General features: G+C 34.7%; 1 protein-coding gene across 2 annotated transcripts in view; it reads right to left on the minus strand.

Moving 5' to 3' along the window:
• LOC145241978 (protocadherin beta-13-like) overlaps nucleotides 1-7,960 on the minus strand; it is a 288,775-nt gene extending 280,815 nt beyond the window's left edge. Inside the window, exon 1 of one of the 2 annotated variants that reach the window (XM_080104850.1) lies at nucleotides 7,555-7,960. The gene's annotated coding sequence lies outside the window, so the exon portion shown is untranslated. The remainder of the gene's footprint in view (nucleotides 1-7,554) is intronic. The other variant, XM_080104849.1, reaches the window with a different exon arrangement.
• Between the last annotated feature and the right edge of the window lie 12,654 nt (nucleotides 7,961-20,614).

A 20,614-nucleotide genomic window follows, 5' to 3' on the forward strand; every position in this document is an offset into this window, starting at 1 on the left:
TTGGTTAAAGGGAAAATTATTCCCAACTCGCATTTAGATAAAAATGCACTTTTGCACTTTCGTAAATAATTGAATTCATTCAAGACGTATCGCAAAAACAAAAACAAATAACACACACACACACACATATATATATATATATATATATATATATATATATATATATTATAGAGAGACACACACGCATCCCTTATTTATTGTTTCTATCTCATCACCTTCTTTCTCAGCTTTCTCATCCCTCTTCCCTGTCTTTTCCTTTCTTCTTTTATTATCGGCCTTTCTTTAACGATCTTCATTATTTTATAGTGGACTATATATATATATATATATATATATATATATATATATATATATATATATATATATATATATATATATATATAGTTGGTAAAACTGGTAATTAGTAAAAACCTGAAGAGAGTGCTCAATACTATTGCAGAGCAAATATCTGCTTTTCTGTAAGGTATGACGAGGCTGTTGGATCGTAAACATGGTCCAACATCCGAAACATATGTAACCAAACAGATAAAACGGCAAAAAAATAAAACACACACACACACACACGCACACACATATATATATATAGTCTTTTAAGTTTTTAACCTTTAAAACTATACAAAAAATATAATTTTTTATCATTCGTTAGAAAACCATCTAGTCAGTAAGTCATTCAATCACTTTCAATCACTGCATCAGACCGCTCTAGAATTTACCATAGCACTAATAATTTATTGTTTATGTTTTTTCTTTAATTTCCCTTATTGTTCTGATGATATAATAAACTTATATATGACCTTTATTCCTAATCTTTCCTGGCTTATGGTAGTTGCTGGTCTAGTCGCATTGATGAGCTGTGATACAGCAAAACAGTACTGTATGTGGATGACTATAAATGCTTCCTATTTTGAGTTGACATTTGGAGAACAGAATAACAAACTAGCGTTAGCATCAAAAGCAATGCTCTTTGTGTAAACAAATCGAGCTCAGGTCGTTTGAACAATGTTTCAACATTGTAATTTCGCATACCTGCCTTAGCAGCAGTCAAATGGCGTAACGGTGAGAAGTGCAGACTGTTGCCTAGACGGTCGAGTTTCAGTCCTGGCTAGAGGTATTTGCTGGTCTAGTCGCACTAATGACCCGTGATACAGCGAAACAGTACAGTATGTTGATGACTTTTGCAAGGATGAGATATAGGTAAAATACATTCGCTTGTTTTCTTTTCCTTATAAGGAAATGGTTTTTTTTTTTTTTTTTTTTTTTTTTATTACATTTTCACCCCAAACAAGGCACATTGCCACTTTAATGTAGGGGGCTACTATCAAGGGAAACATATACTGGGGTACTATGTAGGGATTAGGGCAGCGAGATGTTGGTTCACGTTGCACTTGAACTTATGCATGTCAGTACAGTTGGGGAAGCAGTGACCTGGAATGGAATTCCAAAGTCTAGCAGTTCTGGGGAAGAAACTACTGGAGTAGAAGGATCTTTTACATCTAGGGATCTCTACAGAGTGGGGGTGGGATTGTGTAGCTTGTTGGGTCTGTCGAGGGTGTTCACGTCGTGGGGGCACAAGTGCTTGCAGTTCTTCAGAGCATTCACCATTATAATACTTGTAGAACAGGCAGAGGGATGCAACGTTTCGACGATGGGACAGAGGCTGAAGTTTTGATGCCAGTTTAGGGCCTATCAGATTTGCGACTCTCTTTTGAACCCTGTCAAGGAGCGAGAGACTAGTAGCCGATGCACCGGCCCAAATATGACAGCAATACTCCATACATGGGCGAATAGTGGCCTTATAGAGGTACATGATACTTTCGGGTGTTAGAAGTTTTCTAGCACGGTAGAGAGAGCCCACCTTCCTCGCAGCGGCCCTGGCAATGCCCTCGATGTAATTGTTCCAGCTCATGTTTTCTGTGAACGTTAGGCCAAGGAGCTTGAAAGACGTACTCTCAGCTAAAGAGTTGTTGGCCATTGCTATAGGTGGTAGAGAAGGTTTCTTGTAATTATTGAATGAAACCAGTTTTGTCTTGGTGGCATTGAACGTTACCATCCATTTTTGTCCCCATTCCACTACTGATTTGAGGTCATCCTCTAGTGTTTCTGCCATTACTTTAGATATATGTTCATTTGTTTTCCTGTCGTGCCTGCTATAGAGTGTGGTGTCATCAGCATATATACCCATCTCAGAGGCAGTTTTGTCGGGGAGGTCATTTATGAATATCAGGAACAGCAGAGGACCAAGGATAGATCCCTGGGGCACTCCCGCATTTATATTATATTGTTTAGACGTACGACCGTCGAGGACAACCTGGATTTTTCTCTTATCTAAGAAGGATTTAATTATGTTAAGTATTCTACCAGTGATACCGTAAGATCTAATCTTCCTGAGGAGACCCTCATGCCATACCCTGTCAAAAGCCTTAGATATATCTAGAGCTACCGCTCTGCCCTCTCCCGCTTTGTCCAGTGAATGGTATATGCGTTCAGAGATTACAGTGAGGATGTCTGCCGTGGAACGGGCTTGTCTAAATCCATATTGATGGTCGGTCAGAAGTTTAGCATCTGTAAGGTGCTGGACTAGAGCATGGTTAATTAAGGTCTCAAATATTTTGGCAAAAAGTGGGAGGAGGCTAATAGGGCGATAATTTAATGGGTCAGTTCTTTCGCCAGAATTCTTGAATACTGGTACAACAGAAGCAGTTTTCCAACAGCTCGGAAAGCAAGATTCATTAAGGCATTTGTTGTAGAGTTTGGAGAGAACTGGAGCTACTTCGGCTGAGCACTTTTTTAATAGCACAGCTGGGATGAGGTTTCCATAATGTTTTATTGTTAAAGAGTTTTTTATTCAATAAGTCTAAAGAAAGGCTGTTTTTGTGAACATTTTCGAACGACATATTGTTTGAATTTGTCCGAATAGTCTTGAAACAATAGTAACTAACGATGAAACACACTATTTGTTGCTATCAACTCTTTCTTTGAAGTCTTGGTTTTTATTAAAACAATATATATATATATATATATATATATATATATATATATATATAAAAGTGAACGTGTCTGTCTGTCTGTCTGTCTGTCTGTGTGTCTGTGTACATTTCCCTACGCAATAACTCTGTCAATGTTTAGTCTATAGACACGAAATTTGAAATACCGGGTACTGAGATTTGGGAAAATCGATGTGACGGGTGTCAGCCAGAAATTTGGCTGTTAAGGGGTCAAATTTCAACGATTTGAACTTTAAGAACTCTACCAAACTCCTCCGACAATTTTGGGTCTAGACACTTGAAATTTTAGATTTAGGTTCCTTGAGCATGGATCTAACTTAATAAAGTGATTTGAGCCCGAAACAATAAATTTTAAGGGGTCATAATAGGGGTCAAAGTTTTAAAAAATTAACCATTTTTTTGTTTTTTTGCTTTTTTTGCACAGCATACACCTCCAAACACCCGAGCAACGCCGGGCACCCCTGCTAGTATATATATATATATATATATATATATATATATATATATATATATATATATATATATATCAGTGTTAGGACAGTAAATACTCGGAATTAGAAAAATTGGAACTTTTTGATGTAACTGAATCGGAAAAATTAGTGCCCATATTCCGATGCTAAGAACGATTCTTTTATTATTAAATTTTGTTAAAAATGAAGTCTTCCACTGTTGGTACTGATAATAAAATAATGAATATTTATTGATTTTAAACTACCAGTAAAACTAAAATCTTTACATGTAAAGTTTATTTTTACATTTACGAAAGTACATGCACAATTAACATGCGTTGTTGCGGTAATTAGGAAAAATAACGAATCTATGACTACATATTTAGGGACTTATAAAGAATCGGAATCAGTAATTGTATCGGAATCAGGAAAAATATTGAATCGTCCCAGCATTAATATATATATATATATATATATATATATATATATATATATATATATATATATATAAAGCTGAATATGTGTGTGTGCGTGTGGTCACGAATCGGCTCCTATATGGTTGACTATTATAGAAGACTGATCACATATAATGATAGAAGATTATCGAGACACAGGAATGGGTATGTTTGATTTGGCAGAACGGTGGTTCATTAAAATTGTGGGGTCTGCGTTCGCGCCTGGTCCACAAAGTATGGAAATTAAAAATTAAAAAATTAAAAAAGAAAAAACGTTTACAAGTGTTTTTGATATAAATGTACATAAGAATACTTTGATAAGTATGTTTTAACTTAAATAGGGATGGTATAATAAAATTGTGGGGTCTGCGGTCGCGCCTGGCCTCGATAGAATGGAAATAGGCACAAACTTTAATAAAGACTTTTCATATCTATCTGTGTAGGTATACTTTGATAATTATCTTTCATTTTGAAGAAATATGGTATAATAAAATTATGGGGTGTTCGTTCGCGCCTGACCTCCATAGAATGGAAATATGTCACAAAGTTTAACAAGTTTTTTTTTAATATAGATCCACAGAATATTGTGATAAGTGTTTCAGTGTGAACAGGTATGGTATAATAAATTATGGGGTTTATCTATTTTATTTTTACTTTCATCATATTTTGCTTTGATTTTGATACCCCCAAATTCGAAGCTATCTCTTTACAACTCTTCCTTTTCATAACCTATCATACTTTCATAAATCAGAGTCCATTTTCTGTAGGCTGTTTTTGAATCCAGTCAACGACCGGTACTTTTGATATATATATATATATATATATATATATATATATATATATATATATATATATATATATATATATATATATATATATATATATAATAAAGTAGAGAGTGATGTGGCTACAGCGAGTGACAAGTATATATTTGTATACATTTAAAGAAGTGAAGGAACCAATTTTATTTATTTTTTAATATTTTTCGCTTTTGATTAAACGTATTTTGAGTTTGTCTTTCTTCGGTTTTGAAAAGTAATTTTGGAAAGAATATGGTAAAAGAATATTGTTGCTCTGTAAACGGGTGAATTTAGTCCATGCACACACATATATAGACAATCAACTAGCGTCTGTGCAATTTTCACGACTTTCCCTCGTGCGAACACTCTAGATTGTCATTGTACTCACCGAATAGAACAAAAGGTAGGTTCGTAGCTGATTTCGAATCTCATGACCGACAGGAATTGTTACCCTACACTGGTGATTGCGTAAACGTGAAACACTAATATCCGTAGGTAAAAACAAATAATTATTATTTAATTATAATTATATAAACGTTTCGATTATACGAATAACCTCTCTTCATGATACATCGAGACATAAACACACAAAGGAACCATGTTCGAAGCTGATGTTATTTCGAAAGAAAAAACATTACAAATCGTGTACCGTTCAAAGCAATAATTCTAACCCGGCCATCAATCGGTCGGAAGCCGGCTCCTTCGTAGCACGAACTTTTCGACAACTGAACCAAATATGTCCGTGTTCAATCTCTGATAAAGTTAGTCTCCCCATATAACTGGGGGAGTGCTGAAGGATCAAATGTGACGGCAGCAATTCAAACCCCAACATTATCCCTTCAAGGGGCTAGCACTTCTTAAGCAAAACTTATCCCGAAGAGAACCAAATATCTGGAGAGTCTGAATCAACATGCGCTTCCCCCATATAAGTGAAGGAGTGCCGAGAGTGACGTGTTTAAAACATAATTCTTTTTAACATTCTGGTTCTTTTGTTTAGTTTTGTTTTCCACAAAGTGCGCGCCTAACAGCCTGTTTGAATCGACATCGTGTCAAACGTACCCTCGTCGGAAATAATATTCTTAACGATAAAATAAAATAAAAATTTTTTTTGAAATATACTTTTTTTTATCGCATTTTTAGTTGATTTTTGATTTTCTGTTTTTTTTTTATTTTTAGTTTTTTTTTCGGTGTTGTTTTAAACTCTGATCGTTTTCTCTCTGATTTTTTTAGATGACGTTCGATCGTTCGTATTATTCGGATTCTTCAGACTACTGTATGCATGTCGAATGTTATTTTCACAACCTGAAGATTCCCGAGTTCAACGGAAAGATTCCCGTGTTCGACAAGATATCTGAAGAAGATCGGATGTTACATCGATCGAAACATTGTGAAAATGACACTCAAGATGAGAACAAATAATACTAATTATAATTTTTTTTTAAATTACGATCAAACGGCATAATCACGTTGACACACTAGTCCCCATTAGATCACCGAAGTTAAGCAACGTCGAGCCTGGTCAGTACTAAAATGGGTGACCATTTGGGACTTCCAAGTGTTACATGTGCTCTCTGCTTATCTCGGCATTGTTTCCAGTCGTCTAGCGCTTCTCTTTGCCACTGGGCCCAAGCAGTGCCGATTCAGGAGAGGTGTGGTTGGAGATTACTCAACCCTTGCCTCATAATTGCACCTTTGGTTAGGAATTGCGTCACCCTTGCCTCACAATTACACGCTATCATTACAGAGGGTGTCCATTGTCTCCTGAGACTGGACGGAGGCATCGATCGAAGGAAATTGCGATCGTTTTTTTTTTTTTTTTTTTTTTTTTAGTATAAATAATTTTTACGTTCAAATGACAGTCCTGGTGAGAATTTATTTTCTATTTCTTTGATATATCTCAAGAATATTGTTTATCAAACACATTTCCAAATCATTACAAGAAGAAAAAAAATTTACTATTTCAATTTTTAGCACGGGGTTAGTTTTTTAAATCTTGTGTTCGACCGGTCTTTATCATCCACCCCCTCCTCCAGCTCACTTCTAAAAATTGAACAGAAAGTTTTTCAGCAGATTTGTTTTACCAAACTGACAATTTGGTGTTCAGAAAGTGATTACACGAACTGGTGTATGTATGTATATATATATATATATATATATATATATATATAGCTTTTTCATAAGTCATTTTATGTTTTGTAAAAGTATGTAATATTTATACAGAATAAACACGTTGGGGGTCAATTACGTTTGCAAACGCATAACTTAGTATGGATAATACTATATACTGAAAAATCTAATAATTTTATTGATGCCACCGGTTTCCAAAAATACAAAAGATCTAAGAAAATCACATCAGCCTTATTATAAACACACACACACACACACACACACACACACACACACACACACACACACACATATATATAATCAACAATTTTGTCTTCGGTTTCGAATCTCGATAGATTCGGCTACGCTGATAAGCCATGAAACACGTGTACGTAGTCAACTCTCTCTCTCTCTCTCTCTCTCTCTATATATATATATATATATATATATATATATATATATATATATATATATATATATATATATATATATATATACACCAGTAAGTTTGTATAATATAGTAAATCTTTATCGTGTTTCTATATAGAAGTGCTTAATAATGAATAGAGCTATACATTTATTTGGTATAAACTTATATTTACAATTTCTGGTTACACATGTGCATATATAAAAAAAATACTGTTCATAAAAAGTCAATGAAAATAAAAACAAGTTGCCAAAAATGTATTTGTGATTTATAATGATAAACGATAAAAACTGAACCGAAAGTGACACTCACCTTTAACCAAAGTCCGTGAAAAAAAATAAGAATGTGTTCCTTTGCGCTACCGTAACTAGTCGAGTAATAAGAGCGCGCTTAGTTTCAAACTGCTCGATAATGTTTTCCTTCCGAACGTTAAGGTGAATATGAATCCGACTGACTTGAGCGAGAGAGACGCTAGTTTCGAAGCGAAAGTAGAAACTGGGAGACGACGATTTAAAGTCTGTTGGACGAACGGTAGGAGCGAGCGGGGGAGGAGGGGGACGGCAAGGCAACGAAAACGCGATTGGCGTTGGATGGGCTTTCGGTTTTCGGTTCGCCGTGTATGTTTGTACGTGTGTGCGGTTGAGTTGAGCGCGTTGAGTGGGTAAAGCCGTTCGAAGCCGACGATAAGGTGAGATGACGGCGATGGAGAAGAACGAGAGGAAATAAGGCAGGCGAACAAGAAGGGTGGAAAGCTGTAGTTTACGACAACGATGACGAAATAAATAATAATGATGATAAAAAAAAAGACTCGCTGGCGAGCAGGGAGTTATAGCAGACGGGGGTTCTCATAAACGAAAAGTTGAAGAAACTGATTTTACGCACGTGAAAACAAAAGTGAAAGTAAAAATTGAAATAGAAAGTGAAAGTAGAAATTAAAAATTCACGGGAAATCAAACCGTCATTTAAGCCTTTTTAAGAGTAAAGTCTATGATCTGGTTTGTCATTTGTCAAAAAGGAGAAATCCTTCTAGACAGAGTTTCTATTTACTTGATTCGACACAAAGGGAGAGTTAGACACTCATTGGGTTCTTAATACAGGGGAAATTAAAATATACCAAAGGAAAACTCTGTATTGAAGCTACAAAAAAAACAAAACACTTTTTTCTCTACATGCTTTACATGTGGCGGAACTTCCACAAAAAGAGTTTATTTGCAAGGGTTTTTATCTGAGGAACACGTTACTACGAAACTACTTCCCTGTAGCTTACAAAATGTCTGTCTTCAAATATAATGTCAATAGTTTCTGTTATGAGTAGGACTAGGACAACAGCATATTCTTCTCATTGTTTTAACTCTCGTTTGTGTATCCGTTGATATATGCTTTTATATAGAATGATGTGGTTATAGGTTGACTAACTATGTCTAACTGTGTCAGATATATACTCGAGAGTCAAAACAATAATAAGAATATTCTGTTGTCATAGTCCTAGTTATGAGCCATCCTCACTGATTGGTCCTCCCCATCAATCTTTCTCAATAATGTTATGAAAGTCTTCATATCTAAACTAATAATCACTTCATCTGATTAACACTTATTCTCGGATGAATTTATTTATTGTGGACTATTATCCTCATCTTTATTAGTTGTTCACTAATAACTAATAAAGATCAGGATAATAGTCCGCAATAAATAAATTATTAAATAATGCTCATCTCAATAATGAATTCCAATTAATATATATATATATATATATATATATATATATATATATATATTCTCGAATGGTTTTAGCCTTGATAAGTGGTAATCCTTCTAACGAAAAAAATAAAATAAAGGGTCGTGTTATCATAGAAGCAAATTTTACATAAATAAACTGAAATGACAAATTAGGGAAATGATTATATTGAAGAGAATCGACCACATGCGTAGATAGAGACATAGAAGTTCATTAATAGAAGTTAAAAAGAAATTGACAGAACTAGCGTGTTTTTAACCGTGAAAACGAAAGTGAAAGTAAAAGAAAATATGAAAGTGAAAGTAGACGAAAACAATAGATAAAATTGTAAGAAATAGAAAGGGAAATCTATCGCTATTAATTCGTAGTGGATAAAAGTAGGAAGAGAGAGGAGAGAAAGAGTAAAATGGAAAGAGATGAAGATGTTGAGCAAACGAAAGTTATCAATAATAAAACGAGCAAGAAACAAAACTTATCAGATCTATATAAATAAAAATTGTGTAATCATTTCCCATGCGTTTCTCGCGAGCATGAACGCAGTCAGAATATCCGGCATTTTGTATGCGTTGATAAATATAATAGTTTTTGTAATTTTGGAGGGAATCAGTCCAGACAAGGTGTGAAGCCACTTGATGCAGGAAACTAACGAAAACAAAAGATGATTAACGAAAAGACAAAAGATGCCTATTGGGGTTAAGTTATCAAAAACAAGGCTATATTTAGGAAGAAAGCCTCGAAAAGAGATAAAAGTCAGCAGTTCCTGGAAAGAATCCACTGGAACAAGAAGTTGTGTTACAATAGCGAATTGGAGACCACAAGACCAACGAGTCAAACGAGCTGGAACAAGGGAAACATGAAATGATATACTATAATAGTATATGGCACAACCACGTTGACACGCTAGTTCTCACCAGATCACCGAAGTTAAGCAACATTGAACCTGACCAGTACCAAATGGATGACTATTTGAGAAGGTGAGGCGCTGTATGTACCACGAGGTAAAATACCAAGTTGATAAACTGGTGCGGTCTATCATTCTCTTGAGGGTAGATGGAACTCTCTTTAGCTATAGTAGGCACCCCAGTTTAGTGATGGCGTCACGATAAAAAATACCCTTAATAGCCCTGGTGAAGTATCAAGTATTCAGCTACTGACAAGATTTGAATTACATTACAAACTCGTGTAATAAGTTCAATCTCGGCTCTGGCCATTTCTTACAATTTTATCTATTGTTTTCGTCTACTTTCACTTTCATATTTTTTTTTTACTTTCACTTTCGTTTTCACGGATAAGAGCATGCTTGTTCTGTCAATTTCTATTTATAAAATGACTGAGACTAGCAACATCACGTCTGCAGAGAAAAATAAAAAAGTGGTTTCGAAAATGCATGAATAATGTTTTAGTAAATAAAAGCAGATCAAATGATCCAAAAGTACAATATTATTTGATACTTTTTATTCACTGATGAAGTAAGTTTTTCGCAACTGCCGTTCTTCTGAGGGAAGATATTTCCAAAAGTTTAGTCTCCTATTTTTTTAACACAAAAAGTTGAAGAGCTACGAAGACGAAAGTGGTACCATTAAAACGAGCGACCTTTTGTGTTTCAGAATTTATTTTTCTACATAGTTACCACCATTCTCAATGCACTTTTTTCAGGAATTCAATGACGTATCTTTACTTCTTACGTTCATAACAGGGGTCTTTCTTGGAGTCTCACACAATCAATATCTGTAACAGAGAAATGAAACTTTCAAGTTATGAATGCATAAAGTTCGGTCAGAATAACAATGTAAATTGCAAGCGTCTCTGATCATTAGAGTGAAAAAAATAAGAGAATAGGAGGCCTTACCTTTGGATATATATATATATATATATATATATATATATATATATATATATATATATATATATATATATATATATATATATATATATTAGTGTTGAGATGATTAATCGAAATCGGAAAAAAACAACAAATTTGGGGATATCAGAATCGTCATCGGAATCGAAAACATTGATGCATATTTCCCGATACGAAAACGATTCTTTCATCTTTTTTTTTATTTGATTTTATTTAAACCAAAATCTTCCATTGCTGGTAATGATGATAAAATAATAAACATTTATTGATTTTTAAATACCAGTAAAACTAAAATCGATAGATCATACTCTACAAGTGTGTTTTGGCGTTTAGGAAAATATTTACACATTTAATATGTGCTTTTTTTTTTTACAAAAATCAGGGAAAATAACAACTCTATAGTAAAATATTTAGAGATTTATAAAGACTCGGAATCAGTAATTGTATCGGAATTGGGAATTTAGTACAAAATCGTTGTATCGGAATCGGGAAAAATATTGGAATCGTCCCATCACTAATATATATATTAATAAATTAAGATGAAAAATAAATTTCCAATAATAAGCCAAATCTACTAGGATAGAAAAAGCATTACCCAGTTTAGAAGAGCAAATTATAGAATAGATTTTTTTAAAAAGATAAGGAGTAAAGTTATATGAGAGCTTTATTACATTATCAGGTCAATAAGGGTTACGGAAAGAGGAAATAAGGAACAAAAAGAGTCTTTAAGCCATGGCATTTCGAAGCTAAATGCTTCTCATCAGAAGAGAAAAGTCGGCATTATAAAAAAGTAAAAGTTAAAAAGACAACACCGACTTTCTAAACATTTAGATAAGAAATAAAAAAACATATTGTTTTCAAAAATAAAAATTGTATTTACGGTCGATTTTAATTTTTATTTATTTTTTTTTTTACAAAGTAGTCACCACTTATCAAGGCCCGAAAGCCACTCGGGGATAAGGATTATTGCATGTACAATAATCAATGGGATAGTATCGTAGTAATTGTTAGTATTGGAGATTTGATAAAGTGTTTTACTTAAGGGGGTGGCTCATCAGGAATTTGTTTATGTTGGACTTGAAGACATCCAAGTTGGAGTCAGGTGGGAAACAGACAAACGGAAGAGAGTTCCACAGGCGTGCACTTCTAAGAAAAAAGCTTTGTTCATGGAATCTGCATTTTGGTTTTGGCACAGATAAAGAATGGGGAAAATTTTTGACAGTGGTTTCAGCTAGACGGGTGTTTTTCGTGAAAGATTGGCGAATATTTGAATATTTAATACTGATTTCAGACAGTGAATTTTGGTGACAGTAGTATCTTTGGAACGTACCAATGTCGACAATTAATATTGTCTATGAATGTTACGTTTAGCAAAGGAAGATATACACACGTGCGCATGCGTTATAAGGACAGAACATTTATTTACTTTTATTAGGTTGAGAAAAAAGTTCTTGCGGAATTTAAAATTTTGATTTCAAATGATGTATTTTCAAATAAGTTTTTGTTATACTACCTTTACTTTATATATTATTTTAAAAGAGTGTTTTTCGCTCTATCTAATCGTTAAATTACAATCGTTTTAAAACAATTACGTATTCTTTACAGAACGTTGAATATAAAAGATGGAAAAAAATCGCACAATTTATTTATTACAATTCAAGGTAGGCCCAACAGCTGCTGAAACAGCTCGCGATATTAACGTTTAGCCCAGAAACCATTAGTAAACGTATATCACAATGGTGGCTTAAGAAATTTCGTGGCGACTATGAGAGTCTTGAAGATCATAAGTGTAGTGGTCGCCTATCGGATGCTGACAACGATCAATTAAGAGCTTTAGTCGAAGCCAGTCCATGCAGAACTGTTCAAGAACTTGCTTCTAAATTAGACGTAATTTATACGGCGGTTTCCCACCACTTGAGGGAGATTGGAAAGATAAAAGTTCTTAATAAATGAGTACCTCACGAATTGGACGACAAAAAAAAAAAGAAAAAAAGAAAAGCCATTATGAAGTCTCATCTTCTCTTCTCTTATGCAATAAGAATGACCCGTTTCTCAACCAGGTTGTAACTTGTGATTAAAAAGTGGGTTCTCTACGACAACTGGCGACACTCAACTCAGTGGTTAGACACTGACAAAGCGCCATGACACTTTCTGAAGTCAGAGTTATACCAAAAGAAGGTCATACTGAGTGTTTGGTGATCTGTAACCCATCTCATCCATTAGAGTTTATTGAATGCAGATGAAACCATTACAGCGGTGAAGTACTCTCAACAAATGGATGAAATGCATCAGAAGCTTCGACAGCAATTAGTCAACAGAAAAGGGCCAATTCTTCTTGACAACAATAACCGATGGCACGTTACTAAACCGACCCTGCAGATGTATTGGGCTTTGAAATTGCCTCATCCGCCATACTCTCCAGACCTCTCATCTACTGACTACCACTTTTTCAAGCATCACGACAACTTTCTGCGTGAGAAATGCTTCAAAAACCTAAACGATAGCAAAAACGCCTTCAGCGACTCCATCGCCACCAGAACGCAAGATTTTTTTTTTATGTTACTGACACAAATACATTTGTTTTGCGTTGGCAAAAGTTTGTTGATTCTGATGGTGCTTATTTCGATCGATAAATTCTTATTTGATTCGAGATATGTTCATTTTAATTTAACAGAACTTTCTTGTCAACTTGATAAGTTTAAAAAAATAAAAATAAAAGTCAATTTTTGGCAAAGAAATGTTCATCTGAGAAAGTTTATACAACTTGTGTTTTGGGTCGAAAATATTCATCAAACATCAGAAATTGAGCTGTGCACGTCAGAACCTGATTGAAAGCTTGTGCATTCTTAAAATTAATAAATAATTTATTTTGGAGATCCACAACTCCCCCCCCCTCCCAAAACATCGCTATTTGGCTTTCTAGTTTCTATATTATAATTCAAATACGAAACGATGTTTTTAAAGTCTCAATATTTTATATACGTTCGTGTGAATATACGTTAGTGTGAATATACGTTAGTGTGAATATACGTTAGTGTGAATATACGTTAGTGTGAATTAGGCAGCATGGCGCTGTATGTATGGACATATATTGTTCTGTTTATGCGTGTGGTTGGCAATTTGCTTCTGCTCGCTTGACTCTTTCTAGCATGTAAGAATGTGTGTGTGTGTGTGCCATGAAGAAGGGTTTTACATGAGTTTTTGAACTGATCCTTTTCGTCCCCCTCCCGACCATGTTTAAGTACATTCGAGGTTTTGTTCAGGGTACCCCGATTTGGATCTCTGTAGAATGCTGATTACTTCCTCGTTTTTATAGAGCGTTTTAAATTTGCATCGGTTTGTTAGATTTTTGTTTGAAAACGATTTTTATTGGTTGAAAAATATTGAGTTAACACATTCCTGTGAAAACCCTAACTTTTAGAAAGTGAAGAAGAGAGCGTATCCCAATGAAACGGAGAAAGAAAGAGGGTGTCTATTCAAGCCAATAGTATTTGAATCGAATGTGGATCTCACCACGATACTACTGATTTATAATGTATTTAATCAAAATAATGGAAGATAGAAGAGTCCACTTTTTAGGGGTCCCAAATGGGGCTGAAGATTTGGGGGAAGAGATTTTTTTTTAGTGAAAACCGTTTTTAATTTTATACTTAAATGTGTGAGAGCGATAGAAATATTGGATGATAAACAAAAACAAAATAATGAATTCAAAAGCATAAATTCACAAAAGAAATATTTTATGTGTTTAAAACAGAAGTTTGCGTAGATATAAAAACGTGTGGGAGTTTCATCATGGAGAGCGTGCGGCAACAAGCCCACTGAAAAACTCAAATAGCAACTCTCACGCTATTTCAACTCCAGTTTTCCACAATTATGGAAAGGAAAAAGCGACAACAAGCCTCTTCAGCAACATGTTACGGCGCATCAAGCCTCTCCAGCAATGTGTTACGGCGCAACAAGCCTCTCCACGGCATATCAACCCTTTCCAGCAACACTTTACAGGATATCAACCTTTTCTAGCAACAGACGCGACAACCAACTCAAAGATGTTCACCAAACATTGTACACTTCTGGATCTCACAACGACGCACCTCATCTCACTTCACTGAAGTTCCCCAGCAACATGAGTAAGCTGCATCACGCACACTAAGACACTCATTCCTGGATGTTCAGACCACACTGACCCACTGAGTACGTCGAGCACCTGAACAACGTTGACACAGCTCTCTACGGACGGACCAATTTCCTCGCAGACCCACTTGTGACCGTAAGCGTGTAGTCGACAACTTCGCACTTCATGCGAACCAACTTCAACCCATCGTGCTGACCCTTGCGCACGCGCTTCATAGACTCTGTAGCAATACAGTCTATGACCGCAACACTCGCACTCCATAACTCATAACATCATTTCTGTGACCATGCTACAGTTGTACAAGTTTGAACACATTTTTTCCTGATATCCTTTAACGTCGCAACTCCTTCTTTTCACTTTGATACTTAATAAATAAAAAAATATTTCTCTTGTTCTCTATTCAGTGGACACACACACACACACACACACACACACACACATGCATGTTTTTTCTCCAGTTTTCTTTTCTCTAGCTTCCAGCTAACTAGGAAGGGAGTATTGTGGGAGTTGAAAACTCCCAGGCTAACTCGATGATCGACCTTTAACTCAGAGAGCGATCTAGCTACGCCACTTCCTGTTCCCCATATTTCTCTCTCTTTTTTGTTGAACTAACTCGTCAGCCTATCACCAATCACAAGTAACAAACTCTTATTCTTTCTATCGCTTCTAAATATTTCTCATGTATATTTATGTAAATAAATTGCATTTCTTTCGCTGATATATAACGGTATGTTTTCGTCCTCATTATGCGACCTTTTGTCTTTTCGATTCTTCTACCATTAAATACATCCACCATTATACACACATGGGGACGGGGTCGTCTATCAGACAGCAGACCATCCTGTCCCCAACAATCCTTCTCTTCAACAAATGTAGAATGTTTATTTATATTTTTAGATTTTTTTGTACAACAAAAGAGATTTATTAGCAGATGTAGTATTGGGAATCCCAGCTTAATTGCTATCTAGGTAGTTTTAGAAATAGAAAGTTATGTAAGTATATTTTCATTTCCCATCAGCGAGTTGGCAGGGTCACAAAAGGTTAAGTTTGACAGGTATCAACCTAGAGAGAATGCACCGGAAATTAGGGGTGACGTGGGAATTGTGGTCGTAGGTTTTCAGTAAACGACTACATGGGCTGAGAGTGGTTTTTTGCAGCAGAGAATACAGACGGGATATTTTGGGTGTTCGACAATCAGGGTTCGAGATGATAGGCTTGCCTTGAAATAAAAGATTGAAGCTTCAAATCCATCTTGTTGTTTATCGATGCATCTGTCTGCAGTGACAACTCCCTACAAGATGGAGACCAGCGTCCAAGAAGATATCATCCGCTGGCCCAAGCAACCAGGTATGTACGCATTATACATGGCACATTCACGTCTCGAATACTTTCAAGGCAAGAAATGGTGTAAGGATAAGAACACACATACACACAAAATTAAAAGCAACAATAAAAAAAATCGAACAAAACAGTAAGAGTCAAAGTAAACAAATAAATAAATAATAAATAGAAGAACGCAAATGCTATTATTTAATGCTGAGATGTTGAAAAATTCTAAATCGATTACTTAAAAACCTTGACTTATCGACAGGTCTGAAAATCGTAATCAAAACTTTATCATTCATTTACACAAATTACATTTAATTACAAATTTTAATGAGAGTTAATCTTATTTGTTTTCATTGTAGAAAGAAATTTCAGTGAGACAAGTTAGGAACATTTAAATGAATAGCGTTATGCATTTCATTTTGTGCACAGACGACAATTTTAAAGAATTAATGCATTTTGTGTATGTGTGTGTGTGTTATTTTTTTGTTGTTTTTTTTTTGTTTTTTTCTTGCTTTGAAGATTGTAATGCTGGGTATGGGGCAGCCAAACCAGCTGCCAACATTGCCCCGCTTTTTTATTGAAACCAACCGAGAGCTCTTTTTAGTATCCTCGCTGTTCCCTTATGTGCAATTGTCTGGATCTCTTTTGCACTTGGTTCATCAGGAATATTAGTTAGGTAGGACTTCAGGTTCTTCTTCATAAGCCCTGTGGCACCTTTGATAACTGGTATGATTGATATCTCTTTAAGATTCCAGTTTCTTTTCATATCATACATGAGACCTTGGTATTTGGTCTGTTTCTCTCTTTCAGCTCTGTTCAGGCTGCCATCATTAGGAACACTCACTTCAATCAAGGTTGCAACTCTCTCTGACTTATTCCATATAACTGTCAGGTTTCACAGCAGCATTTTTAGAGTGTATATATATATATGTTTGTGTATGGATGAGTTGAGAAATGCTTCCTCCCAACGACTGACTGGCCAAGGGAAGCTGGGGCAAGGTAGATGTTATCTATCTCATAAATTTTGGCTCAACTGTTTATTGAAGAAAAATTTTGATATGAAGTTGACTTGAATCCAAAAGGACTTTTTCCAAATAAATTCAGAAAATCCTTCGATTTGTCCGGAATGTTCTTATTTGTTTCTACTATTTTCTTTTGGTGTGTGTGTGTGGGGGGGGATCCTTTTTCAATGGTTCAAATTTGGGGAAAGATTTTTGAGGAGAGCCGGTTTCAGAGAAATACTTTTAGTGAAAACAATTTTTAGGTTTTTAACAAAATTTAAGAAAGCGCAAAATAAATGTTAGATGCTAAACACAAGAAAAATAATGAATTCAAAAGCTTAAATTCAAAAAAGAGATATTTTATATTTGTTTAAATTGGAAAAAGTACAATCAAGACTTCCCCACTCAAATATACAAATTACTTTCGATTAAAATTTGTTAATAAGAGTTAACGTTTATTTGTTTTCATTGTAGAAAGAAAGTTCAGTGAGAAAAGTTAGGAATATTAAAATGGCTAAGTTTATACATTTGTTTTTTGATGAGCAGACGATAATGAATAAAGCTGATGATTTGTGTGTATGTGTGAGTTGAGAAAGCAGTAACACCAAGGCCGAACAGAATGGCAAAGTGAGAAAATGGGGCAATGTAGATCTTAGATCTGTCATAGATTTTGGCTTTTTATGCATTTAGAGTGAATTGAAAACGGTAATTTTGATAAAATCAGAGAAATGCATTTGATTGGCTTGGAATGTCTTTTTTTTTATTATTCAGATGAGGATATATGCAAAGGAACCATTTTAAGCGTTTCCATTTTGGACGCCAAAACCTTTGCTGCTATACCACTAGCTGTATTTACTATCAAAATTCTGTGGATCTTATTTATTAGTCAGAGTCGATAATTTAGATGCTGCGAATTATGGACTGGTTTCAAAAATTATATTTGATTAAAAGTTGTTAACCAGAGTTCATGTACATTTGTTTTCAGTGTAGAAAAGAAGTTCAGTGAGAAAAGGTAAGAATATTTAAATAAGTTTATACATTTATTTTTGATAAGCATGTGAAAAAAGTTAATGAGTTGTGTGTCTGTGTATTAATATTTGTGTGCATATGCTTATGACTGTGTATGTGTGAGTGGAGACAGCAGCAATCCCAGGGCCTAATAGAGTGGCGAAGTGTAGGGGGCGGACAAAGTAGATCTTATATCTGTCATTGATTTTGACTCAACTGCTTAATGAAGAAAAATATCTGGCTTTATGCAGAGTGGATTGAAAACGACCATTTGAAGTGTTAGAATTGTATGCAAATTTGGAGTCCCCTTTTTAAGGGTTCCAATTTGATAGAAGTATTTTGGGAGAAGAGCTGACTTTCGAGAGACATATTTTATGAAAACTGTTTTTATGTGTTTACTCAACTGAAAAAGAGTGATAGAAATTTTAGCTGGTCAACGCAGGAAAAATAAGGAGTTTACAAAAATAAGGAGTTCACAAAAAGAAATATTTTTTATATATGTTAAAAATGGAAGTTTACATAGATAGGAAGAACTGAATGTTTGTCAATGCGAGTTGTTACTTTGAATACATACAGGATAATCTATTTTGTGAGTAATTTTCTAGCCCGGTAGAGGGAGCCCACCTACTCTGTAACAGCCATATACACATGTACATTATCTTCCCGTATCCAACCCTTAAACAAATGTTGTTAGTGTTCCTGTTCTTGTATTTCCTTTCTTTAAATGAAGAAGCAATGGGGAAGGAGTAGCATCATGGAAGAGAGGGCAAACCTTACCCTCAGACAGCCTCAACTAAACAATTTTTGGATGAGTGACAAAGCGAATTTTCATCTGAGCGATTATGTAAACAAACAAAACTTCAGGTATTGGCTGGAGGAAAACCCTTCTTTGTTTCACAAGAAGCCGTTTCATGCTCAGAAAGTAACAGTATGGTGTGCTATGTCTGCCAGACATATTATTAGTCCATTGTTTTTATGAAAATGATGCTGGTAATGCAGTCATTGAAAATGCTCAGTGCTATATTGAAATGAGAAATAACTTTATCACTCCTCAACTTGCCTGTATTTTTTTTTACTTTTGAAATCGCAACTCTATAATAATATATACGAAATCTGGGTAAATTAAAATATTATATTTAAGCGTATTTTACGGCCGGGCAAAGCACCCCCTCCCCGCCCGCTCGTATATATATATATATATATATATATATACTAACTGTACCCTGCCACGCGTTGCTGTGGCTTAATTTGGTGTAATGGAAAATTCTAATAAAAAGAGAAAATGCATGTTTCTTATATTCTTAGTACAGCAATCCACTCTAAAAAAAAAAAAAAAATGAAAAAAATGATACTCTTGCAGAATTGGATCCTGATCCTCAGGATTACCGTCAATCATGGCTTGGGCTCGACCAACAATCAGTGGATAAAACTAACGTTGAAACGCTAAATTTTTTTTTTCTTTCTTTCTTTTCTGTATACAAAAATGTGAGTTAGTAATTAATATTTGAGTGATGGGGGGGGGGGGGTTACTATACACAGATTCGAAAAAGTTGTCCAAAAACAAATGAAAGCAAAGGTAAGTTATATTTCTACCTAACTGGATAATTGTTTAGTGTTTTTATGTAAGGTAAAATGTTTAATCGGCTGGAAAAACAGAAATGGTTGCAGACTGTTGAATACGTTAAGTTTGGGAAATTAAGTTGAAAACTAAAAACTATACAATACAGTGTCAAAAACCCACCGAATATGTTACTATGACATAGGCTGACATAATCGGTGGGTTTGTGACAGTATTTTGTATAGTTTTTTAGTTTTAACTCACTTTCTCAAACTTAACATAACCAACAGTGTCCGCCACCATTTATATCTTTCAAATACACCGATAAACATTGTTTTTCGAGCTGACTAAACGTTACATTAAATGAAAAGGGTTTGTATTAACAGATACAAAGAAGTTGTCAAAAAATGAATATATAACAAATAAATGTTATCAAAGGCAAGAAAAGTAAATGTTCTACCTAACTGGATAAGATTGTAGTGTTTTTATGTAATGTATAATGTTTAATCAGTTCAAAAACATGCAGTGTTTATCGGTATATTTGAAAAATACAAATGGCGGCAGATTGTATCGAACACGGGAAATTTTGGGAAAATGAGTTTAAACTAAAAAAACTATACAAAATACTGTTAGGAACTCACTCAATATATGTTACTATGATGTAGGCTGACATATAATCAGTGGTTTTAAATTTTGATCGATACAGGTAACGATTTTTAAGAGTCCCTTTTAGTGATTACCTGGTTTG

The sequence above is a fragment of the Euprymna scolopes genome, chromosome 21, assembly GCF_053919585.1.
Source record: "Euprymna scolopes isolate OS-2025 chromosome 21, ASM5391958v1, whole genome shotgun sequence".
Taxonomy (NCBI): Eukaryota; Metazoa; Mollusca; class Cephalopoda; order Sepiida; family Sepiolidae; genus Euprymna; species Euprymna scolopes.